Raw genomic sequence first — 27,812 nt, 5'->3', positions numbered from 1 at the left:
TGCCCCTCCCCTGCTCATGCTATGTCTCTCTCAAAAATAAATAAACATTAAAAATAAAAAAAGATAGGGGCACCTGGGTGGCGCAGTCGGTTAAGCGTCCGACTTCAGCCAGGTCACGATCTCGCGGTCCGGGAGTTCGAGCCCCGCGTCGGGCTCTGGGCTGATGGCTCGGAGCCTGGAGCCTGTTTCCAATTCTGTGTCTCCCTCTCTCTCTGCCCCTCCCCCGTTCATGCTCTGTCTCTCTCTGTCCCAAAAATAAATAAATGTTGAAAAAAAAATTAAAAAAAAATAAAAATAAAAAAAAATAAAAAAAGATAACATTCCTTAAAAAAAAAAGAAAGAAAAACCATTTCCTACTGGATGCCATAAAACAGGAACAAATAGGGGGTGGGGCAAATCATTTAAAGTCTTGGACATCATGGCAAGGGAATTAAACTGAAAATACTCCAACTTGGACTAGGTGAGGCAAGAAAGCGAGCCCCACCGAAACCACTGAGCCTACAGTTTACAGCAGCTGTCAATGAATTGGAATGGGCAGTGAGGAGACATGAGCATCACCATGGTCCAATCTTGATTTGTTAATGTCAGCATTTGTCTATCTTGTTCTACCAACAGAACTAGTTAAAGAAAAAATCCTAGATTCAGGAAAAGGCTAATCTTTTTCATTGGCAGGTGACCAAAGAAAACACATTCTCCAACGAGCAGTATAAAGCAATGAAAACAAGACTGTACTTATCAAACATTTTTATCTGAAGTGCTCAAAACATTTGCCAATATTATACCCAGTTCCCACTTCCCCTTCACCACTTTCCCCACAGCTGTGGGAGGAAAAACAAGCTTTTTGTAGGAAGGATGTCTCCTCTGCACATTGATGTAAGTCTGAATACAACTTTAGGAAAAGAACCTCCCAAAGAGGGTGTGGGTGGGGATTCTCCAGGGTGCCAGGTCCTCTAAGCACCCTGGTAAAAGCTTTGCCCCAGCACTTCAAAGGCAGTGTGGTCAAGTTCGTCTTGGCAGCTCTAGATGCTGCCAAGGAGAGCAATTCTTCATTTGGGCCAGGGACCAAAAGGGAGGATTCAGAAGGAAGAATAAGAAGGTATTTTCCCATCCAGATAGAAGTAAGGAAACAGACCCACTGACTCACTAATCCTTTTTTCCGGAGGTGGTCTTATTATCCTGGTTTTATGCTTAATGAACAGGAGTGTGGAAAGCTGGTGAGGATAATGTGCTGAAAGTTACAAAGTAGGTTTGTGACAAGGAGTGGTAGAGAATCCAGCAGTCAACTGAGAACAATGATAGATGTAGGTTATCAGAAGAGCCCCTGGAGGTTTGAGAACTAAAAGCTAGAATATTTTTTTTTTCTTATAACGGAGAACAGGAATGAGTAGGAAGACCTATCAGACTAATACACACAGTACAGTAGTCCAACCTCAGGGGAACAGATAGAAAAAACAATTTTGCAATGCAAGGTTTAAGTAAGCAACAGGTAGTACTATTTGTTTCATAATTTTGCACAAAACACATCATTAGGTGCTATCATACTATATAACTGATGGGTCAGACATGCTATCAGTCAGTGATGGTGGTGAATATGTTACAGATAGTTGGCCTTAAAAGTTTGAGATATACAGTTAAAATAAACAAAAAATCATCTCTTTTGTCTGTATTTCAAGTGGTGGGTCTTTCCTGGGCATAGATATCTGAAGGCCTACTCTAGACAAGATAAAGAGACTTTTTCCCCAGAGTGTTATGCTGGGCACTGAAGAAGTTCCTTCTTCACTGGGACATCTAGAAGAAGCCAAAAGGGCCTCAGTCAAGTATTAAATCTTGTGGATAAGATGATTTAAAATTTCAAATTTATGATAGCTTTAAGGAGATAAAAGACACCAGAAACTCTTAATTTTTCTTTAACTTGGGAACGATTTTATTTATTTTATTTTTTTTTGTTTGGTTTTTTTTCCAATATATGAAATTTATTGTCAAATTGGTTTCCATACAACACCCAGTGCTCATTTGGGAACGATTTTAATAGTAGTCTCCTTATTTCTTTTCTGCTGGGTCTTGATATTGCAGAAAAAGCTTAGAATGATATAATTGAGATGGGATTTTCAAAAAGATGCTTATTAATTTTATGAGAAAATCAGATTGAATATTGACTAATCAGTAACCATTTTGAATGAATAGACTTTATAATAAACACATAGGTCATGTGAAAAGTAATTAGGATAAAAGGAATCTCTATGATTCCATGAAACCAAAGTTTATAAATTGCTTGAGATAAATCTAGTAAATCTGAATATGACCTTGGCTTGTCATGTCAAGGCACCCAATTAATGTTTGCTTCCCTTCACCCAGGCTCATGCCTCTAGGCAAGAAGGCAATTAAACTTCCATTAAAAACCAATTATCAGTCCAATTTTATGAGGTACCTAGAATAGGCAAATTCATTGAAACAGAAAGTAGACTAGAAGTTACCAGGGGCTAGGGGTAGGGTAGGGAGAAATGGGGAGTTGTTTAATAGGTACAGTTTCAGTGTGGGATGATGAAAAAGTTCTGCAAACAGACAGTGGTGATGGTTGCACCATACTATAAATGTACTTAATGTCACTAAATTATACATTTATCAGTGATTAAAAATATCAATTTATTATGTATATTTGAACACAATTTTTAAAAAAGATCTTTTTTTTTTTAAAGTTTATTTTTTGAGAGAGAGCACAAGTGCATTCACGTGCTTGTGGGTGGGAGAGGGGCAGAAAAAGGGAGAGAGAATCCCAAGCAGGCTCCATGCTGTGAGCACAGAGCCCCATGTAGGACTCCATCTCATGAACTGTTGAGATCACGACCTGAGCCGAAATCCAGAGTCGGATGCTTAACCAGCTGAGCTACCCAGGTGCCCCTAGATCTGTATTGTTTTAAAAAATATCCAGATAAAGGGCTTGTCAATCATTCCTTTATAATAATGTAATCTATGCAGTTTCTCAAATTTATCTGTTCATCAGAATCACTTGAGGTGCTTATTAATTTATATATATGTGTGTGTGTGTGTATATATACACACACACACATATATATTTATTTATTTGAGAGCAAGGGAGAGAGCGAGGGAGAGAATCTTAAGCAGGCTCCAGGCTCAGCATGGAGCCTGATGTGGGGCTCGATCTCATGACTGTGGGATCATGACCTGAACTGAAATCAAGAGTCAGAGGTTTAGCTGACTGAGCCACCCAGGCACCCTGAGGTGCTTATTAAAGTTACAGGTTCTCTGGCCATACCCCAGACTGGCTGTTTGGGATTATTGGGTCCTAGGGTAGGCTCATGAAAACATGGTTGGATACTGTCTGTACTGGGGGGACCGTGGTGCCAATTCAAGAAGCTTACTAACTCTTAGACTTCTTCCCCTGTCCTGTGTTATCTTTTGTTTTTGCTTTTTTCAATTTTTTTATTGTGGTAAAATACACATAACAAAAAATTTACCATCTTAACCACTTAAAAACAATTTTTTTAATGTTTATTTTTGAGACAGAGAGAGAGAGAGAGAGAGAGAGAGACAGAATCCGAGTGGGGGAGGCACAAAGAGAGTGGGAGACACAGAATCCAAAGCAGGCTCCAGGCTTTGAGCTGTCAGCCCAATGCAGGGCTCGAACTCATGAACCGTGAGATCATGACCTGAGCCGAAGTTGGATGCTTAACTGACTGAGCCACCCAGGCACCCCAGCCATCTTAACCATTTTTAAGTATATAGTTCAGTAGTATTAAGTATATTCATATTGTCATGCAACCATCACCACCACCCATCTCCACATGGATTTATCTTGCAAAACTGAAACTCTACACCCATTAAACACTAACTCCCATTCCCACCCTGGCCCTGGCAACCACCATTCTACTTTCTGTCTTTATGATTATGGATACTCTGAGTAACTCATATAAGTGGAATCATATAATATCTGCCTTTTTGCTACTGGCTTCTTTCACTCAGCAGTGATATCCACAGGGTTCGTCCATGTTGTAGCATATGTCAGAATTTCCTTCATTTTTAAGGCTGAATAAAACTCCATTGTATCTGTGTACCACGGTTTCCTTATCCACTGATCCGCTGATAGACACTTGGGTTGCTTGCACATTTTAGCTATTGTGAATAATGCTGCCACGAACATGGGTGTGCAGCTATCTCTTTGAGACCCTGCTTTTAGTTCTTTTGAGTATATACCTAGATACGGAATCACTGACTTATTACATGGTAATTCTACTTTTAATTTTCTGAGGAACCACCATATGCCTTCCCATAGTATCCATGCCCACTTTACAATCCCACCAACAGTGCACAGGATTCCTGTTTATCCACATCTTTGCCAATGCTTGTTACTTTCTGTTGTTGTTGTTTTTAATACGAGCCATCCTAGTACGTGTGTGAGGTGGTATCTCATTGTAGTTTGGGTTTGCACTTCCCTAATGATTAGTGATGTTGAGCATCTTTCATTGCATCCTTTCATTTCATTCATGGCTGACTATGATTTATATATTTTCTTAGGAGAAATGTCTGTTCAAGTTCTTTGATCATTTTTTAAAATACAATTTATTTTTTTCTTTAATTTTTTTTTCAATGTTTATTTATTTTTGGGACAGAGAGAGAGCATGAATGGGGGAGGGGCAGAGAGAGAGGGAGACACAGAATTGGAAACAGGCTCCAGGCTCTGAGCCATCAGCCCAGAGCCCGACGCGGGGCTCGAACTCACGGACCGCGAGATCATGACCTGGCTGAAGTCGGACGCCCAACCGACTGCGCCACCCAGGCGCCCCTAAAATATAATTTATTGTCAAATTGGTTTATGTACAATACCCAGTGCTCATCCCAACAAGTGCCCTCCTTAATGCCCGCCACCCATTTTCCCCTCTCCCCCACCTCTCCCATCCACCCTCAGTTTGTTCTCTGTATTTAAGAGTCTCTTATGGTTTGCCTCCCTCCCTCTCTGTAACCCCTTCCCCTTCCCCATGGTCTTCTATTAAGTTTCTCAAGATCCACATATGAGTGAAAACATATGATATCTGTCCTTCTCTGACTGACTTATTTCACTCAGCATAATACCTTCCAGTTCCATCCACGTTGCTGCAAATGGCATGATTTCATTCTTTCTCATTGCCAAATAGTATTCCATTGTATATATAAACCACATCTTCTTTACCCATTCATCAGTTAATGGACATTTAGGGTCTTTCCATAATTTGGCTATTGTTGAAAGTGCTGCTATAAACATTGGGGTACACGTGCCCCTATGCATCAGCACTCCTGTATTCCTTGGGTAAATTCCTAGCAGTGCTATTGGTGGGTCATAGGGTTGTTCTATTTTTAACTCTTTGAGGAACCTCCATACTGTTTTCCAGAGCGGCTGTACTAGTTTGCATCCCCACCAGTAGTACAAGAGCATTCCTGTTTCTCCACATCCTTGCCAGCATCTATAGTTTCCTGATTTGTACATTTTGGCCACTCTGACTGGTGTGAGGTGGTATCTCAGTGTGGCTTTGATTTGTGTTTCCCTGATGATGAGTGACGCTGAGCATTGTTCCATGTGTCTGTTACTTTGCCCATTTTTTAATCAGGTTGTTTGCTTTTTTGTGCGGTTGATGTCTTTGTATTTTAATAGTTGTCAGATTTAATCTACCTAGAGAAGGATCTAGTTTGAGCCTCCAAAATAGAAGGCATTTTTGAGACATCACATGTTATTGTTCAATTAAAGTTAAATAGTGCAATCCCTATCAAAATAACACTAGCATTCTTCACAGAGCTATAACAAACACTCCCAAAATTTGTATGGAACCAGAAAAGACCCCGAATTGCCAAAGCAATCCTGAAAAAGAAAACCAAAGCTGGAGGCATCACATTCCCAGACTTCAAGCTGTATTTCAAAGCTGTAATCATCAAGACAGTATGGTACTGGCACAAGAACAGACACACAGATCAATGGAGCAGAATAGAGAACCCAGAAATAGACCCGTTAGTATGGCCAACTAATCTTTGACAAAGCCGGAAAGAATATCCAATGGAAGTAAGAGAGTCTCTTCAGCAAATGGTATCAGGAAAACTGGACAGCGACATGCAGAAGAATGAACCTGGACCACTTTCTTACACCATACACAAAAATAAACTCAAAATGGATGAAAGACCTAAATGTAAGACAGGAAGCCAACAAAATCCTAGAGGGGAAAATAGGCAATAACCTCTCTGACCTCAGCCACAGCAACTTCTTACCTGACATGTCTCCAGAGGCAAGGGAAACAAAAGCAAAAATGAACTACTGGAACATCATCAAGACAAAAAGCTTCTGCACAGCAAAGGAAACAATCAGCAAAACTAAAAGGCAACCGATGGAATAGAAGATATTTGCAAATGACATATCAGATAAAGGGTTAGTATCCAAAATCTATAAAGAACTTATCAAACTCAATACCCAAGAAACAAAGAATCCAGTGAAGAAATGGGCAAAAGACATGAATAGACACTCTTCCAAAGAAGACATCCAGATGGCTGACAGACACATGAAAAGATGCTCAACATCACTCATCATCAGGGAAATACAAATCAAAACCACAGTGAGATACCACCTCACACCTGTCAGAATGGCACACATTAACAACTCAGGCAACAATAGGTGTTGATGAGGATGCAGAGAAGAGGAACCCTTTTGCACTGCTGGTGGGAATGCAAACTGGTGCAGTCACTCTGGAAAACAGTATGGAGGTTCCTAACAAAATGAAAAATAGAACTACCCTACAACCCACCAATTGCACTACTAGGTATTTATCCAGAGAATACAGGTGTGCTGTTTCAAGGGGGCACATGCACCCCAATGTTTATAGCAGCACTATCAACAATAGCCAAAGTATGGAAAAAGCCCAAATGTCCATCTATGGATGAATGGATACAGAAGATATGATATATATATTCAATGGAATATTACTTGGCGACAAAAAAGAATGAAACCTTGCCATTTGCAACAATGTGGATGGAACTCGAGTGTTTACACTAAGCACAATAAGTCAGTCAGAGAAAGACAAATATCATATGATTTCACTCATATGTGGAATTTAAGACACAAAACAGATGAAAATAAGGGAAGGGAAGCAAAAATAATATAAAAACAGAGAGGAAGACAAACCATAAGAGCCTCCTAAAAACAGAAAACAAACTGAGGGTTGCTGGTGGGGTGTTGCAACCCTGGAGGGTTGCTGGTGGGGTGAGAGGAAGGGGTGAAGGGGTGAGGGGCATTAAGGAAGACACTAGTTGGGATGAACACTGGGTGTTATATGTAAGTGAAGAATCACTAAACTCTATTCCTGAGGGAGAAAAAAAAGTTAAATAGTAAGAGTTCTCCCTGTGTCAGGCATTGGGCTATTCACCAGGATTACAAAATTCACTAAGGCATGGTCTCTGTGCCCAAAGAACTTCAAGTCTAATGGAGAAGACAAACAACTGATTTCAAAACATGTTGATAATGTACTGGCAGATAGCTTAGAACATAAAGGACAAGGGTTAGCCCACTTGGTAGGGGCAGGTAGAGGACTGCTGAGGGAAGGTGTTCTAGAGAAGGTGCTACCAGTAATGAATACTGAAGTCGGTTTTTTTCTGGGTGAAAAGATGGGGTGGTAGTGCTACAGGCAGGGCCTAAACAAAGGCATCCTGATGGGAAACAACATGTGAGATGAGGGGAACTACTGTAATTGGGTTCAGTAAAACTGAAGAGATTTCAAGGCAAGGGGTTGCTGGAAATGAGGCTGAAGAGGGAGGCAGAGATCAGGTCGCAGAAAGCCTTATGTGCTTCATTTGTAGATGATGGGGATACCTTTAAATGGTTTTAAGTAAAAGAAGACTATCGGCACAGTCAGATTTTCTTTGTATATAGGTCACTGGACTCTGAAGGGAGTAAAATGGGTAAGAGAGACTGTAAAGGTTCAAGTAAGAACTGGGGTGAAGATAACGGAATCAAAAGGAAAGGTCAGAGATTCAAGAACTATTCTGAAGGTAGGATCAGTGGGACTTTCCATTTTTTATTTTACTTTTAATTTCTTAACGTTTATTTATTTATTTATTTATTTTTAATTAAAAAAAATTTTTTTTTCAACGTTTATTTATTTTTTTTGGGACAGAGAGAGACAGAGCATGAACGGGGGAGGGGCAAAGAGAGAGGGAGACACAGAATCGGAAACAGGCTCCAGGCTCCGAGCCATCAGCCCAGAGCCCGACGCGGGGCTCGAACTCACGGACCGCGAGATCGTGACCTGGCTGAAGTCGGACGCTTAACCGACTGCGCCACCTAGGCGCCCACGTTTATTTATTTTTGAGAGAGGGAGAGAGAGAGAGACAGAGAATGAACGGGGGAGGGGCAGAGAGCGAGAGAGAGAGACACAGACTCCAAAGCAGGCTCCAGGCTCCGAGCTGTCAGCACAGAGCCTGACACAGGGCTTGAATTCAGGAACTGTTAGATCATGACCTGAGCCAAAGTCAGACACTTAACCAACTGAGCCACCCAGGAACCCCTCAGTGGGGCTTTTTAGCTGACTACATGTGAAGGGAGAGAGGAAAGGAGGAATCTAGAATGAGTCTATAGAGTCTAGAATGATAGAGCGGGGAACCCAAGAGGAGACGCAGATCCAAGGATGAGGGTGAGAAGTTCTGTTTCTGACATGTTGAAATGAAGTAACTGTCAGACATACAAGTAGAGATGTATGAGCCTGATAGGACCCTGGCTGTATGCGATTGGTGCTCCGGGGGTATTCAGGGCTGAAAATACAGACTTAGAAGTCATTTGCCTAAGGCAGTGGGAAAGTCAAGAGATAAGACTGCTCAGTAACTATGTGTAGTGAGTAAAGTAATGAGCCCAGTATAGAACACTGGGCAATTACAACATTTAGGATGAGGAACAAGAGACAATAGGAAGGATTGGTCAGAGAAGAAGGAAGAAGTAGTAGAAAGGGTATAACTTTGAAGCCACACAGAATCAGTTTTAGAATTTCTTCCCCACTACCTATTGTATGTCCTTGAACAAATTAGTCATGAGCCTCAGTTTTCCTGTCTATTATATAGGGACAACACAGTAGTAACCCCCTTATCTGCATAGGATACGTTCCAGGACTCCCGGTGGATGCCAGAAACCAGGGATAGTATTGAACCCTATATATGTTTTTTCCTATACATACATATCTATGGTAAAGTTTAATTTATAAATTAGGCATAGTATGGGATCAACAATAATTAACTAATAATAAAATAAAATAATTATGACAATAAACTGTAATAAAATTATGTGAATGTGGTCTCTCTCAAAATATCTTCTTGTACTTTCACCCTTCTTTTTGATTTTTTAATGTGTATCTATTTTGAGAGAGAGAGAGAGAGAGAACATGCATGTGTGTGCATGAAAGTGGGGGAGGGGCAGAGACAGAGGGAGAGAGAGAATCCCAAGTAGGGTCCTGGGATCAAGACCTGAGTCAGGCTCCACGCTCAGCTTGGGATTCTCTCTCTCCCTCCCTCTGTCCCTCTCCCCCCACTCATACTCTAAAGTATGTCTGTAAAGTAAAATAAATAAATAAATAAATAAATAAATAAATAAATAAATAAATAGAATAAAATTCTCATGAAAAAGATAATTAAAAAAAAATAAAAATAAATAAGTAAAAAGTGCCTTTCACAATGCCTACCTCACTGTAGGCACTTAACAAATGTGATTTCCTTTTTTTGTTAGTCTGGCCCTTTTATGTTTCCCTGCCGGTAAGTGACAGGAAGTAGGGTATCCTTAGTTGTTAAGTAGTTTTTAGCCTTATTTTATTTTATTTTTTTGAGAGAGACATGGAGCTTGATCTCACAATTGTGAGATCATGACCTGAGCCAAAATCAAGGGTCAGATGCTTAACCGACGGAGCTACCAGGGCGCCGCTGTAGATTTTAGCTTCACCAAGGGTCAAATTGGGAGACAGCCCGGTCTCTGCCAATCTACAGTTACTCTCAACTGAAGCCACAAAGATGCAAAAAAATTCAGGTTTGTAATGGTACTCTCGATGCCCATAGAACTACTGCGCTTCTTCTGTGTTATTTCTGCTTTTCCAGGACACTAGTCCTTGGGAGCAGCTCCACAATGAAATAAGTGAGCAAATAAGAACATATTTGAAATGGGCTAGGAATTCATAGTTGTTAGAGGTGACACCAGCTTCATTTTTGGCTCACGGAATATAAGGGCGTTTTGTATATGGTAGGCGATGAAAAGGTGCTGGAATGCCCCCAAAATACTAAAATTAGAAAAGAAAAATTCTTCATGACTCAAAGATTAGTGTGGTAGAGGTTTTTTTTTTTTTTTGAAACTAAAACATGTATTACATCATCCTGGCAGGCCTGTTTTTAATGATCTGTAAGCTTCAATACAGCAAGTATCATTTAAGGCTTTGAAGGGAGAGGAAAAAGGGTGTTTCAAGTCCCTCAAACAATTTACTGCTCCAGTATTTCTAACAATCATGTGAGTATTTTTCCTTTTGACTGGAGAGCAAAGGAAGACGGAAACCTGTGGAAACTGGAGTTGGACAAGAAAACAAAGTTCACAGATGAAATCCTGTCTTACGTTGGCCGCTCAAACGAGACTCACCCCTTACGGGCTTTAAAAAAACTCATCCAGCACAGTCTCTTTTGTTCCCCTCAGTGGTTAAGTGTCACAGAAGCCTACTCAGGCTGATCTAAACAATCATGGGAAAGTTCCTTCAGGAAAAAGAGGCAGGGATTACTGTACTTTGTCATGGTCATTCATGCCAACGGTAGGCCATTTCCCCTCAGAGATGTATTTCTCTAGAGCGATGGGCTGAAAACAAGCAATTTTTAAGTCAATCAATACAATTAAAATGTCTCCAAATAACACAATAGTTTTATTTCTGTGGTAATTACCTCCCTTCCCTTGAAAACGAAACTGTCTTTCCACTATTAGTGCATGGTTAAAACAGATGACCTTCGGGAACCTATAAACTAGTGCCTGGCATACAGCAGGCACTCAATAAACACTTGTTGAAGGGCACCTGGCTGGCTCAGTTGGAGGAGCATGCGACTCTTGATCTCGGGGTCATTGAGTTCAAGCCCCACATTAGCTGTAGAGATTACTTAAATAAATAAGTAAAACTTAAAAAAATACTTCTTGAATGAAAGAAGGAATGCATAGGGCGAAACAAACACCTTCTCTTGAAGGCCTCTGTTCTTTTTGTGTTAATCCAAGGCTAATTTAGCTTCTTTAGAGTCGCATCATCCTGTGCTCAAGACTCAGTTCAAGTCTCTTGCTATTTTATTGTTAAGGTACATATTATCATGACTCGACCAATTTTTTCAATTGGGCATTTTTTAACTCAGTTTTTACTTACATTTCTTATTTTATATTTTCCCATTTTAGTTGTAGAATGAGCTTGTTGCTCCAGCCTGGAACACATCTAACTGGAACACAGAGGTAAGAGTTACATATGAACAACAAGAAGTTACTAGCTTCTCGGTCCTCTTGGCATCCTCTAAATCACCTTTCATGATACTCTTTTATATTACTTAGTCATTCGCTCATTTACTTATTCAACAAATATTTACTAAGTCTTAATATGTGTCAGGCACCATTCTCAATGCTGAGGATACAGCAATGAACAAAAGGGACCGAAATCCCTGCCCCTGTGGTATTTACAAGCGAGTGCAGGGAAGGTCGGGCAAAACAAGAAAAACATGTCATGAAAAACAAAACAGTAGAGGATTTATTCCAGATTACAAGAAACCAAAGAGACGTTACCAAGTACAATGTGTAAACCTTGATTCTATCCGGGGTCAGAAAACAAACAGCTAAATATATTTGAGAACAATCAGGGAAATTGTAACTTGCATTAGATGTTAGATGATGTTATGGAATTATTGTTCATTTTGTTAAATGTGATAATGACATAGGGATTATGCAGGAGAATAGGAGAATGCCCTTATTGTTAGGAGTATGTAGGGGTAAGGTGTCAGGATTCCTGTAACTTAGTTTCAAATGATCTATCATCTATCTATCTATCTATCTATCTATCTATCTATCTATCTATGATCTATCTACCTACCTACCTACCTGCCATGCACAAATGTAACAAAATGTCAGCATTTGGTGAATCCAGGTAAAGGGCATAGAGGTGTCTTTATAACTTTCTTGTAGGTTTGAACATTTTCAAATAAGGAGTGGTGGGAGTGGGGGAAACTTATTCCATTTCTAGTCAGAAATGTGACTCATGATTAATTAGTTTGACTCTTGTTGCTCAACATTTTTCTATAAGTGGGTTGATCCCTCATCCTGAAGTATTTCCTTTCATCACATACCTAGCAACACTTTCCCTTTTCTGTTGTGGCCAGAGGAAAGGCTAGGATATGGGATAGCCACGGGATATTCTCTCAAAATATCTCTTTGCTATGACTTTGTTAAATTAACATTAAGTGGAGCACGGGGTGCCAGAAGGTGAGTCTTGGTTCAACAGTAGCCCACAAGAGAAACTGAAATAGATACATGTATTTCTGACAGGTCCTGGAAGAAGCACAAAGCACACTCTGAGGGATCACAGGGGGAGGTCAAGGCAAGGTGCAGACAGAGAGCGATAGGACCTGGGGCAACATGCCTTTATTAGGGTCTGTGGGAGGAGTGCTTTGGGGTCCCCAGGCTAAGGCCAGATTGGTCAATTCAAACCAAACAAGTGAGGCTTTAGTGAGTTCCATGGGGGTCTTGTTTAAGGGGCGCACCAGGAGAAGGCCCTGGGAGGTAGGGGAGACTGCTGATCACAAGGGTTGTTAGGGAAGTCACATCAGGAACTCAACTGCTTGTGGCTCTTCCAGCTGTTATCCAGAGCATTGGATTGCACAAGGGGACTAGTGTCAGTTTAAGGTCCCTGCAGGCCAAACAAATTGGATGCTGAGGCAGCAATACCATGGAGCAGCTTAGCTAAATTCTGTACACTCTTCCTTCAACTTGATCTGAAATAGTGTTTTCACATTATCTGTTATTCACACACTTTATAGCTGAATTCAAGCTAGTAATAAAATAATTACAAAGTACAGGAAAAACACAAGGACGAAGTAGGAAGCAAATTAGCCATGAAGCCAGTAATATAGGGTGTATATTAGATTCCTATGGTTGCTGTAATAAAGTAGCACAAACTTAGTGGCTTGAAACAACTGAAATTTATTCTCTTAACAGTTCTGGAGGCCATTAGTCCACCATGTGTCTTACAGGGCTAACATCAGCGTGTCTGCAGGGCTGGTTCCTTCTTCTCTAGGGGAGACTGTTTCCTTGGCTTTTCAGTCTTCTAGAGGCTGTCCTTATTCCTTGGCTTGTGGCCCTTTCCTCCCACTGGTTTTGGCTTTCACACTACTTTTTTCCTCTCCTGTCATCAAACCTTGTCTGCCACTTACAAGTGATTATATTATCCAGGATAATCTCCCCCAACTCAAGATCCTTAACTTAATCCTATCTGCAAAGTTCTTCTTGACAAATAAAATGACATTCACAGGCTCCAGGCATTAGGACCTGGGTATCTTTGGGTGCCATTATTGAGTTTACCACAGCATGAGAAAGGGTCATGTAAATAAGTAAGAAATAAAAGAGAGGATCCTCACTAATTCTTTGAAAATAAGTTAGAAGGTAACATATCATTCTTCCTCAGAAAGGGTATCTCTCATCACCATAAACACTTAGACTGAGAGAGCAAACTGCGATGGAGGTACTCAGACCTCGTATTGCTTCCGGGATCTACCACTTATTTAATGTTGGGCAAATTACTTATCTGCTATGCTTCAACTCCCTCGTCTTTAAACCAGAGATGGTAATATTTTCTCAAACGGTGGTTGAGAAGATTCAATACTATAATGCATGAAAAGATTTAACACAGTTCCTGACACATTTAAATAATGCCTGTTATAATTATTTTATTATTCATGGAATAGGACGTGCAACCCTCCTGATGCTGATCAGTACACAGTATTTCCAGGGGCCGCTAGTGACCCCTTCTATGTGCATTCTATGTAGCATTCTACATAAGATAATAAGTAAAAAGCTTACTCAAATGTCAATTTTTTTCCCCCAATTTTAAGCACAGTGGATAGGAGTATCTCTAAACTGCATCGCAAACTTCCTTGTCTTACTAAAAAATAATAGTAAATATAGTTACCCTTTGCTTATTAATTCTGACTCAACATTATGAATATGGCTTATTGTCCTGGAACATAATAGAAAGATATCCTCAAGGAGCAAAAAGATTCATAAAATCATTTATTTGACTGCTACATGGTAACTGACCTTCAAATACCATTTTTTTTTTAATTTTTTTTTTCAACGTTTATTTATTTTTGGGACAGAGAGAGACAGAGCATAAACGGGGGAGGGGCAGAGAGAGAGGGAAACACAGAATCGGAAACAGGCTCCAGGCTCTGAGCCATCAGCCCAGAGCCCGACGCGGGGCTCGAACTCACGGACCGCGAGATCGTGACCTGGCTGAAGTCGGACGCTTAACCGACTGCGCCACCCAGGCGCCCCTCAAATACCATTTTTATTTATTTTTTATTTTTTATTTTTTTAGTATGAAATTTATTGTCAAATCGGTTTCCATACAACACCCAGTGCTTGCACTGCGCAAACACCCAACACTGTGCTTCTGTAGATCAAATACCGTTTTTAATTTGGATTTTCTCTTCACCGCTTGGGTCTCTAGTGACTCTCTTTGCTGATAACACTTATCACGACTGTCAGTGTGTGGCTGTGATAATGTGATTTATAAAATATATATATTTGGTCATTGGGATGACCACAATATATATCTCATATGTATTTGGTCTTCATGCACAGTTCCTGGTTCACAGCTCCCAAAACACTTGGAATTTCCTAAGTGTTCAGAGTGATCAAGGTGTCTTTTGTTATGTGAATGAGTGACTTTTGAAAGCACCTAAGGATGTGGCTGCCAGAACCAACCTTGGGATTAGAGGGTTGGAACTTTCAGTCCCATCCCCCTACTGCCAGGGAAGAGAGATGGGCTGGAGATTGAGCTCCACCTCCAGAAGCCAATGATTTGATCAACCACACCTATGTAATAAAGCCTTCATAAAAACACAAAAGGATGGGGTTCTGAGAGCTTCTGGGTTGGGGAATATGGGGAGCTTCGGGGAGAGTGGTGCAACTGGAGAGGGCAGGCAAGCCCAGCGCCCTTTCCCCATACCTTGCCTTATGCGTCCTTTTATCTGCTTCTGAGTTAAATCCTTTCAGAATAAACTGGTAATCCAGTAAGTAGAATGTTTCTCTGAGTTCTGTGAGCTGCCCTAGCAAGTTACTCTCAAACCTGAGGAGGAAGTACTGGGAACCTCTGATATATATAGTTAATTGGTCAAAAATACAGGTTAACAGCCTGGGCTTGTGACTGGCATCTGAAGTAAGGAGGTGAGGGGCAGTCTTGTAGGCCAGAACCCTTACTCTGTGGAATCTGATGCTATTTCCAGGTTGATAGTGTCAGAATTTAGGTGAATTAAGATGAATTCTTGGACACCTTGCTGGTGTTGTGTGGGAAGCCCCCACCCTCCATGTCTGAAATCGGTTCTAGGAACTTAATTGAGTGGCTAAGGCTAGCAACACTTTAGACTATTCTCACTACTTTTTATCTGCAGCTGATGACCTAATCAGTATTTGAAGATTATGCATTTATAAAAGGTTCCCTGGGAAACGCTTAAGAGACTTCCTGCCCTGCCTACTAAGACACATATAAACCCTGTAAACACTAGCTCTTCAGGGTCCATTTTTACTTACTTTCAAATTAGTGACTATATTTTGAACACCTTAGTAGTTTGACCGCTACGTTGTTAAGACATTAAAGAGTTCAACCACGTCAGTCACTAGCCTGAGGATCTGTCTAATGTTTAATGCAAATCAAAAGACTAGAAAATTAATCGGCTTAAGGTGTGAAAATATCTTCACTTTAATGATCGTATCTTATCAAAATGACCCAGTAATTGCTCTGTCTACCTGAAGTTACAGAGTTCTCATGTTTTTGTTTACAGTGAACATCAGACAATCCTTAAGGCTACTGACGGACATTCTGTACCCATATAGATACAAATGTATACGTAAACAGAGGAAATCTAGATTACCCAGTGATTTAGCCATATGAATTCTGGCTTCTACATTTTTACTGTCAACATTAACGCTCCTGCTTAATTGAGCCCTTTGTTGATAAAATACTTTTTGTGTTTGTTGGTTTATTTCTCCCCCAAATTGCTTCTTGCCCTCAGGGAAGGTGTGTGAACTGACAAGTCTTATCTTTGCTGTAGACTGGGGCCTCTCTGTCAGTCTTAGCTGTGGCCCATTTTTTGTTTTTTTTTATGTTTATTTATTTTTGACACACACACACACACACACACACACACACACACAGAGTGTGAGTGGGGGAGGGGCAGAAAGCAAGAGGGAGACACAGAATCTGAAGTAGGCTCCAGGCTCTGAGCTGTCAGCACTGAGCCCAATGTGGGGCTCAAACTCACGAACTGTGAGATCATGAGCCTAGCGGAAGTTGGACGCTTAACCAACTGAGCTACCCAGGCGCCCCAGCTGTGGCCCATTTTTAAGTGGAAAGGAGACCAGAACCCTCAGACTGACAAGCTGGTATAGTACACAATTAAAATTCAATGAATTCTCAGATGAGCCATACCTATATTTAAGTATAAAATTCTTAATAAAACCAACAAAATCAATTTTGGGGTGAACTGTCATTCAAATTATTCATGTCACTGGTATTTGCAGGATGACAAGACATTTTAGGTACACCTATTAAGTGTTACTAAAATGTATTTTTATCAGTACTGTTCTTCATGCAACATAGTCCATTCATGTTAGCTTACAAAACAGATGTAATGAATATAGTGATACATGGTGCTTCTTTCTCTGTATTTGCCAGGAATCTGAAGAATCATGAGATTTTCTTGTCCTGCCCACAATGGCTTTAAAGAGCACATGTATTAGGTGTATACCAATAACAGTATAATAATAGGTGCCATATATGGGGTACCTACTAAGAGTTAAGCACTATATAGAGTGCTTTTTATATTGTGGTGGTTTTCAGATACATCTACAAAATCTTTTGAAGGTGGATCCCAATTCTTTTCCCCTTGAGTATGGGCTAAACTTACTGATTCACTTCTAATGAATAGAATAGAATGAAAGTGACAGTGTGTGACTTCAGAGACTAGTTCATAAAAGGCACTGTGGCATCCTGCTTGCTCTCTCTGAGATCACTTTTTCTGGGGAAGTCACTGCCATAATCATGAGGAACATGTGAACTGTTGAGGCCTCCTGCCAACAGTGATATAAGTGAGCAAGCCTTCAGATGGCTGCAGCCCCAACCTAAATCTTGATTTCAGTCTTACGAGGGAGAACCATCCAAGCAAGTTGATTCTGCATTCCTGATGCTTAGAAACTGTGTGAAATAATAAATGTTTATTGTTTTAAGCCTCTAAGGTTTGGGGTAAATGTATCACATAGCAATAGATAACTAATACATACACACACACACACACACACACACACACACACACATTTTATTCTCACAACTACCAGGAGACAAGTGGTATTATGAGGAAACAAAGGCTCAGGTGGTTACTTAACTTACTCAAGGCCACACAGCTAGTGGTTGCAGACCCATGATACTACGTCCATATTTGTTCCACTATATTATACTATTTCTTTTCAGATCCTGTTTCTTTTAGGCAGCTTCCTTAGCTATCCCTCCCAACTCTGATTAGCTTGCCATCAATGTTCTCATTCAAATAATGGATTAAGAAAGAAAAAGAAAGGCTAAGGACAGAGCCCAGAATTCTACTTCTGGAGATATCCCTTTAGCATGATCTGAACCCATTAATTAGCACATTTTTGGTATGATTTTCAACCACTTATTTATTACCCATCCTCTATTCCTTCTGCGTATTCATAAGGATATCATGGAGAGGGTGCCAAGGTCCTGCTGAGATTCAACTAAACTAAACAAATATAATGAATATAGCCATGCTAAGTATAGTTTTCTCCAGATTTACCAGTCTTGTAATCCCTTCACAAAGGGAAGAAGTTTGCACTGGCTGTGTCATTCCCTCCTCCTTCAATGTTACTGCCATTAACATCATGTACCATCGCTCCTGTCACTTCACAGTTATCACTGATTTTGAGAAATAAATAACCATTTTAGACATATTATTTGATTTAAACCTCAGGACTACCCTATGAAATAGGTTGTTCTCTTATTATTTCTATTTCACCAATTGGGAAATGTGGCTTATAGAGATTCAGTAACTTGCCCAATGTCATTTTACTAAGAGGTGACAGAGCTGGGGTTGAAACCAGGTCTTCTTACCCACCAAGCATGGGCTCTCTTGCTTTCCTTTTCCCTCTTCTCTTCTCCCCTCCATCCCCACATCCTCCCCCCTAACTTCTTCTTCAATAAACTCTGATAGACTTACAGTTAACACAACTTCCTTTTCTGAATAGGTATAGATATTGATTCTTTTTAATAAATAGTTGAAGAATATCACCCAAGATAGATGTCAAGGTCACTAGCCTTCAGTCTGCTGAAATGACCTTCTGAATATTGGGTCCCTGCCTCCACATTTGGAACTTCTCTCCCCTTCCCTCCCCATTATGGGCACAATTTCCTCTTTCTTTCTTTCTTTCTTTCTTTCTTTCTTTCTTTCAAGTTTACTTATTTTGAGAGAGAGAGAAAGCATGAGGGAGGGAGGGGCAGAGAGAAAGGGAGAGAGAATCCCAAGCAGGCTCCATCCTGTCAGCACAGAGCCCAACACAGGGCTTGCTCCCATTAACCATGAGATCATGACCTGAGCCGAAATTAAGAGTCAGATGCTCAACTGACTGAGCCACCCAGGTACCCTCACAATTTCCACTTTCTAAACACTGCCGGCAGTGGTTCAGTCAGCTTATCTACTAGGCCTCGGTACCTTGGAATATAAATTAGATCCAGAAACTTAAGTTCATTTAAAGCAGTTAGGTGATCTCTTATAATCTCAGTTATGTTTGATTTTATTCCCTGGAACTACTGTTCATTTTATCTTTTCCAGTCCAAAGAGCACCCTCTTTAACTGAGAAGAATAAATGAAAATAGGAGGTGAATTTTCTTTTCTTTTCTTTCATTTACTAATACAATACCATCCATCTAGGGTTCATTGTTCTTTTTGCTGCAATGTATTTTTTTTAATAAGGAAGACTTTTATATATGCACCCCTATGTTTATTGCAGCATTATTTATAATAGCCAAGATGTGCCAACTCAAGTGTCTATCAATAAATGCATGGATAAAGAAGATGTGGTATATGTGTGTGTGTGTGCATATATGTGTACCATATATATATATATGAGATGGAATATTATATAACCATAAAAAGGATGGGGTCTTGCCTTTTGTGACAACATAGATGGACCTAGAGGGCATTATGCTAAGTGAAGTAAGTCAGACTGAGAAAGACAAATACCATGTAATTTCACTCATATGTACAATCTAAAAAAAAATTAATACACAAACAAAAGGCATAATCAGATCTATAAATACAGAAAATAAATTGATGGCTGCCAGAGGGGAGGAAGGTATGGATATGGGAAAAATGGGTGAAGGGGAGTAGGAAATATAGGCTTCCAGTTATGGAATGAATACATCATAGGAATAAAAGGTACATCATAAAATATAATCACTTTTATTATAATACTTGTATGGTGACAGATGGTAACTACTTGTGGTGTGCACAGCAAAACATACAGAGATGTTGAATTACTCTGTTGTACACCTGAAACTAATGTAACATTGTGCATCCATTATGCTCAAATAAAAAATTAAAATAAAAAAATTAAAAGGAAAACTTTTTACATTGTCTTCAGTATTTTGCCACAATTCTCAGTTTTCCTAGTCTCTTACTTTCCCTTTAATTTAATGCAATTCAGTAAGTATTCATTTATATATACCGTGAACCAGGCACTTGGCTAGATGCTAGGAACATAGAGTAAGCAAGATAGATAAATGCTTTCCTGGAACTTACAGTCTAAGCACAAGCTGGAGAGGGACAGAGAAAGGGGGACAGAGGATCCAAAGCGGGGTCTTTGCTGACAGCAGACAGCCTGATGCAGAACTCGAACTCACGAACCGCGAGATCATGACGTGAGCCAAAGTCAGATGCTTAACCGACTTAGCCACCCAGGTGCCCCAAGAAAAGTAGAATTTAAGCAAATAATTATATGTATGAGAAATGTTAGGAAAAGAGCTTACAAGAAGCAGATTGAACCTAACTTAAAAGTTCAAGTCTTCTTAGAAAAAGAGACACTTAAAAAAAAATTACCAATCTTATATAAACCCTTTCAGAAAAGATAGGAGGAAATACTTCCAAACGCATTTTATGAGTTTAATCACAATGTTTTTATGATTAATGATTTAATGTCAGAATAATCCTGACACTCAGAACAGACAGGATATTACAAGAAAAGAAAACCGTAGCCATATACCTCATTGGATAGATGCGAAAGTCATTAATAAAATGTTAAAGAAATCCAATGATATGTGAAAATGATAATAAATCACGACTAAGGTGGATTTATCCACATGAACATCAGAAAGGGGAAAAACCATATGTCACTCAATACATTCAGAAAAATAAAAAATTGAATACCCATTCACAATAAAAATTCTCACCAAACTAAGAATAAAAGTAAATTTCCTCAACCGACTAAAGGGCATCCATGAAAAACCTCATATTTAATTCTAAAGACTGAAAACTTTCTGGCCAAATCAATGTTATCTGCTCTTACCACTTCTATTTAATATTGTAATGAGGTCCTACTCTGTGCAATAAAGAAAGAAAAAAGAAAGACATTTACCAAGATTGTAAAGGAAGAAGTAAAACTGCCTCTATTTGCATGTGACATGATTTTGCTGTAGAAAATTCTAAGAAATCTACAAAGAAACTATGAGAACTAATAAGTGAATTTACCAAAGTCACAGGATATAATGTACAAAAGGCAATTATATATATGTAATTTTTTTTTTTTTTTTTTTTAAGTAGGCTTCATGTTCAGCACAGAGCCCAGTGCGGGGCTTGAACTCATGACCCTGAACTCAAGACCTTGGCTGAGATCAAGAGTCAGATGCTTAACTGACTGAGCCACCCAGGTGCCCCTATATTTCTATATTCTTAAAATGGAAAACCGGTAAAGAAAATAACTTTAAAAAATAATACTATTGGGGCACCTGGGTGGCTCAGTCGATTAAGCGTCCGACTCTTGATTTCAGCTCAGGTCATGATCTCACAGTTTGTGAGTTCAAGCTCCGCATCAGGCTCTGTACTGACAGTGTGAAATCTGCTTGGGATTCTCTCTCTCCCTCTCTCTCTGCCCCTCCCGTCACTGGTGCTCTCTTGCTTTCTCAAAATAAATAAATAAACTTAAAAAAAATACTATTTATAATGGGAGAACAAAACAAAATATTTAGGAATAACTTTAATAAAATGTGTAAGATCTGTATATTAAATGCTGTAATGCATTGCTGAAAGAAATGTAAGAAGATCTAAGGAAAAATGTACTATGTCCATGGATTGGAAGATTCAATACTGTAAAGTTGACAATTCACCCCGAATTGATCTACAGAGTCTTCAAATCTCAATCAAATTCTTGTCAGGCTTTATTTACTTTTCTTTCTTTTTTTTTTTTTTTTTTTGTAGAAATTGACGAGTTTATTCTAAAAGTTATATAGAAATGCAAGGGACCTCTAATGACCAAAATAATCTAGAAAAAGGCAAAGTTGAGGTATGTACACTACCTTATTATAAAGCTAAACTAATCAAGACTAAAGTTTAACAAATATATCAATAGAACAGAATAGAAAATCTAGAAACACACCCACACATATATAGTCAATTGTTTTTGTTTTTTGTTGTTTTTTTTTTTTTTTAACAAAGGAACCAAAACAATTGAGTGGGAAAAGTGAAGTCTTTTCAACAAATAGTGTTGGAATAAACAACTAGCTATCCAGATGGTACAAAAAAGGATCTTGACCTCAACCTCAAACCACCCACAAAAATTGATTCAAGATGGATTATAGACCAAACATAAAAGCTAGATTTCTGATGCTTTTAGACGAAAATGAAGGGTAATACTGTCACAAACTTAGGGTAGCAAAGGTTTTTTTAACACTGGACCCAGAAGTCATTAATCATAAAAGAAAAAATTGATCAAATGTGGACTTTAAAAACTTCTGCTCAATGAGAGCACCATTAAGGAAATAAACAAGCCAAAGAAAGGTAGCAATATTTGCAATAAGCATATCTGACTTACAACCAGACTGGTTACAAGGAACTCCTACTACACAATAATTAAAACAACCCACCCAAAACTGAGCAAAAGATTTCAAGAGGCACTTCACAAAGAAAATGGCTAATAAGCAATAAAAAACTGTTCAGTGTCAGTAATCATCAGGGAAATGCAAATTAAAACCACAATGAGACACCACTTCATATTCACTAGAAAGGCTAAAATGAAAAGTCTGTATTTGCTTTGGCAACACATATATTAAAATTGGGACAATACGGAGATTTGCATGGCCGCTGTGCAAGTATGACATGCAAATTTGTGAAGTGTTCCATATTTAAAAAAAAATAACCTTATTGTGATAATCACTTCACAATATATACATATATCAAATCATCACATTGTATATTTTAAACTTATACAATGTCATCTGTCAATTATATCTCAACAAATTATATCTCAATAAAGAAGCTAGGGGGGAAAAGAAGACTGACAACACCAAATGTTAGCAAGGATATGAAACAACTGGGATTTTTCAGACATTGCTGGTAGATATATAAAACAGTACAATCACTTTGGAAAAAGTCTGCCAGCAAATATCCCTTAGATATTTACCCAAGAGAAATAAAAACATATGTCCATGAAGTTAAGCATCCTTTCATGAAAAAACTCGGAACAAACTAGGTATAGAAGCAACGTACTTCAACAAAATAAAGGCCATTTGTGGCCCACAGCTAACATAATAGTGAAAGACTAAAGGCTCTCCCTCTAAGACCATGAACAAGATCACTCCTTTCCAACATAGTACTGGAAGTCCTAGCCAGAGAAATTAGGGAATAAAAAAGAAATGGAAGCCATCCAAATTGGAAAGGAAGAAGTAAGGGGCGCCTGGTGGCTCAGTCAGCTAGGTGTCCGACTTCAGCTCAGGTCATGATCTCGTGGTTTCTGGGTTCGAGCCCCATGTCAGGCTCTGTGCTGACAGCTCAGAACCTGGAGCTGCTTCAGATTCTGTGTCTCCCTCTCTCTCTGCCCCTCCCACACTGTGTTCTGTCTCACTCTGGAAGATAAATAAACATTAAAAAAAAATTTTTTTTAAAAAGAAGTAAAATTGTCTCTGTAGATGATATAACTTTATGTAGAAAATCTTTAAAAAATCCATCCAGGGACAGCTGGGTGGTGTAGTCAGTTGAGAATCCGACTCGATTTTGGCTCAGGTCATGATCCCAGGGTCATGGGATTGAGCCCCTCATCAGGCTCTGCACTGAGCGTGGAGCCTGACTGGGACTCTGTCTCTCTCTCTCCCTCTGCCCTTCTCTCTAGCTCGTGTGTGCTCTCTCTCTTTCTAAAAAAAAAAAAAAAAAAAAAAAAAAAAAATCCATCCCAAAACTGATAGAACTAAAAAATCAATCCAGTTAAGTTGCAGGACACAAAATCAGCATACAAAAATCAGTTGCATTTTTGTACACTAACAAGTTATCTGAAAAAGAAACAAAGAAGACAATCCCATTTACAATAGTATCAAAAACAATAAAATGCTTAGGAATAAATGCAATCAAAGAGGTGAAAAATCTGTACACTGAGAACTCAGACTTTGATGAAAAACACTGAAGAAGACACAAACAAATGCAAAGATATCCGTGTTCATGAATTGGAAGAATTAACGTTAAAACGCTCCTACTCCTCAAAGCTATCTATAGATTCAATGTAATCCCTATCAAAATTCCAATGGCATATGTCATAGCGGTGGAAAAAAATCCTAAAATTCATAAGAAACCACAAAAGACCCTGAAGAGCTACATCAATCCTAAGAAAGAAGCAGAGCAGGAGGCATCATACTTTCTGATTTCAAACTATATTACAAAGCTAATATAATCAAAACAGTATGGTACTGGCACAAAAACAGATACACAGACCAATGGAACAGAATCAAGAGCATAAAAATAAATCCACACATATACAGTGAACTAACTTTGACAAGGGAGCCAAGAATGCTCAATGGGGAAAGGATAGTCTCTTCAATAAATGGTGCCAATGCCAGGAAAACAAGCTATTCATATGCAAAAGAATGAAATTGGACCCGTATCTTACACCACTCACAAAAATTAACTTGAAATGGATTAAAGACTTAAATAGAAGATCTGAAAACTGTAAAACCCCTAGAAGAAAACATAGGGGAAAAGCTCCTTGACATTGGTCTTGGCAATGATTTTTTGGATGTGATACCACAGTGCAAGCAACAAAGGCAAAAAGTAAGTAAGTGGGACTGCATCAAATACAAAAGCCTCTGCACAGCAAAATAAACAGTCAGCAAAATGAAAAGGTAACTACAGAATGAGAGAAAAGATTTGCAAACCATATATCTGATAAGTCATCAATATCCAAAATACATAAGGAACTCATACAACTCAATAGCAAAACCCCCAAATAATCCAATTAAAAAATGGGCAGAGAACCTGAATAGACATTTTCCGAAAGAAGACATATTAATGACCAACATATACATAAGATGCTTGTGTTAAGGGGAATGTAAATTGGTACAGCCATTCTGGGAAACAGTATGAAGTTTCTCAAAATGTTAAAAATAGAACTATCATATGATCCAGCAACCTCATATCTGGGTATAATATCCATAGGAAATGAAATAACTATCCCAAAGACATATCTGCACTCTCATGTTCATTCAGCATTCTTCACTATAGTCAAGACATGGAACAACCTAAGTGTTGACGTACAAATGGATTAAAAAAATGCGGTATATGTACATAGTGGAATACAATTCAGCCATAAAGGAGAAGGAAATCCTGCCTTCTGCAGTAACATGGATGGATCTTGAAGGCATTATGCTAAGTGAAATAAGTCAGACAGAGGAAAACAAATGCTATATGATCTCAAATTATATATGGAAACTTAGGGGTACCTGTGTGGCTCAGTCAGTTGAACATCTGACTCTCGATTTTGGTTCGGGTGGTGATTCTCAGGTTGTGGGACTGGGCCCTGCATCAGGCTCAATATTGAGCATGGAGTCTCCTTGGGATTCTCTCTCTCTGTCTCTCTGTCTGTCTGTCTGTCTCTCTCTCTCTCCCATTCTCTGCCCCTCTCCCCCACTCACACTCACTCTCTCTAAAATAAAAAAAATCATATATGGAATCTAAAAAAGACAAACTAATTGAAATAGTAGAATGGTGGTTGCCAGGAACTGTGGGGTGGGAGAAATGGGGAGATATGAATCAAAGGGTATAAACTTCTAGTTATAAGATCAACAAATTCTGGGCATGTAACATATAGCATAATGACTATACTTATGAATACTGTATTATATACTTGAAAGTTGCTAAGAAAGCAAATCTCAAATGTTTTCACCACCCAAAACAACAACAACAACAAACCCACAAAAAAACCAGGTGCTTATGTGAGGTGATGTAGGTGTTAACTAACCTTATTGTGGTGATCATTTTGCAGTGTATATATATATATATATATATATATATATATATATATATATGTATATGTATCAAATCATTGCTTTGTATACCTCAAACTTACAATGTTATATGTCAATTATATCACCATAAAGCTGGGAAAAGATATGTGCACAAAAAGACTTGTAGACAAATGTTCATAGAAGCTTTATTGATAGTAGCCAAACACTAGATAATTCACCTGTCCATTAACAGGTGAACAAAAACTAAACTGTGTTATATTCATATCATGGAATACTACTCAGCAATAAAAAGAAACAAATGTGTTGATACATACCACAATGTAGATGAATATTTCTCCAAAGAAGTTGTACAAATGACCAATATGCACATGAAAAGATGCTCTACGTGATTAGTTATGAGAGAAACATAAATCAAAAGCACAATGAGATACTACTTCATACCCATTAGGATGCTTATGATAAAAAAGACAGATGATATCAAGTGTTGGCAAGAATGTGGAGAAGCCATAATTCATACCTTGCTGGTGGGAATGTAAAATGATGCAGCTACTTTGGAAAACAGTCAAGAAGTTCCTCAAAAAGTTACACCAAGAATCACCATATGACCAAGCATTCCACTCCTAGGCATGTACCCAAGGGAAATGAAAGCATATGTTCACACAAAAACTTGAATGCAGATATTCATAGCAGCATTATTCATAATAGCCAAAAAGAGGAAACAACTCAGATATCTGTCCATAGATGAGTAGATAAACAAATGTGGTACATCCATACAATGGAATATTATTTGGTCATAAAAAGGAATGAGGCATGCATATACACTATAGAATGGATGAACCGTGAAAATATTATTTTAAGTGAAAGAAACCAGACACAGGGGCCCACATATTGTATGATTCCATTTATATGAAATTCTCAGAATAGGCAAATCCAAAGAGACAGAAAGTAAATTAGTGGTTGCCTGGGGCTAGGAGTGGGTAGGTGGGGGAAAAGTAGTAAGTAATTAGTAATTAGAGTTACTGCTAATTAGGTATGGGGTTTTGTGGGGGAATGGGGGGAATTGGTGATGAAAATACTCTAAAACTGATTGTGGTGATGGTTGTACAACTGTATATGAATATACTAAAAGCCACTGAATTGTACACCTTATTGGTTTTTTTTTTTTTAGATTTTTTTTAAAAAGTTTATTTTTGACAGAAAACACATATGAGAGGGGAGGGGCAGAGAGAGAGAGGGAGAGAGAAGATCTGAAGCAGGCTCTGCATCAACAGCAGCCTGATGCGGGGCTCGAACTCACAAACCATGAGACCATGACCTGAGCCAAAGTCAGATGCTTAACCAACTGAACCACCAGGCGCCCCAGTATTTTTATAATTGATTTTTAGGAACTCTGTATGTAAGGAAATTGGCCCTTCATCTGTAATATAAGTTGCAAATATCTCTCCATGTTTGTTGTTAATTTTTTGTCTTTATTTATAGGGTTTTTTTGGTCAAGCCAATTTTTCATTCTTTTTTATCTAATGAAATACATCAATAGTTTCTTTTATGGCTTCCAGCGTTTTTGTTTTTTTTTTTTTTTTTTGCCATTCATATTTAGAAAGCCTTTACTCTCTGTGAGATTATAAAAACATTTTCCTGTGGTTTCTTTGAGTATATTTATGGTTTCAATTTTTACATTGAAATTTTTGATCCATCTGGAATTTATTTTTATATAAAGTATAAGGAAGAAATCCAACTTAATTTTTTTTAAAGATTGCTACTAGTTGAGCTCATTGATTTCACATGCCCTCCCTACCCCAACATAGATTAATTCCACTTTCACATTTGGGTCAATTTCTGGGCTTCTCGATACTGGTCCGGTGATTTTTACTTATCTATTCCTGTGCCAACAATGAATGTTTGTATAGCATAGTGATGAAGAGCATGTATACTGGAGACAACTTCCCGAGTTTAAATTCAACCTCTGCCACTTACTGGCTCTGTGAGGCTGAGCAAGTTCATTGCAATGGGCTGTTGTGAGGATTA

General features: G+C 38.7%; 1 protein-coding gene and 1 non-coding gene across 5 annotated transcripts in view; one reads left to right on the top strand and one right to left on the bottom strand.

Moving 5' to 3' along the window:
- The window catches only part of CD1H11orf49 (chromosome D1 C11orf49 homolog), a 200,895-nt gene that overhangs the window by 55,982 nt on the left and 117,101 nt on the right, over window positions 1-27,812 (bottom strand). The window lies entirely within an intron of this gene.
- On the top strand, window positions 22,583-22,686 carry LOC115526591. The gene has a single exon (XR_003972651.1). It is a non-coding gene; the product is annotated as a U6 spliceosomal RNA (small nuclear RNA).

Source organism: Lynx canadensis, chromosome D1 (assembly GCF_007474595.2).
Source record: "Lynx canadensis isolate LIC74 chromosome D1, mLynCan4.pri.v2, whole genome shotgun sequence".
NCBI lineage: Eukaryota > Metazoa > Chordata > Mammalia > Carnivora > Felidae > Lynx > Lynx canadensis.
The sequence above is the reverse complement of the archived record's forward strand: the minus strand, read 5'-3'. Positions and strand labels throughout refer to the sequence as shown.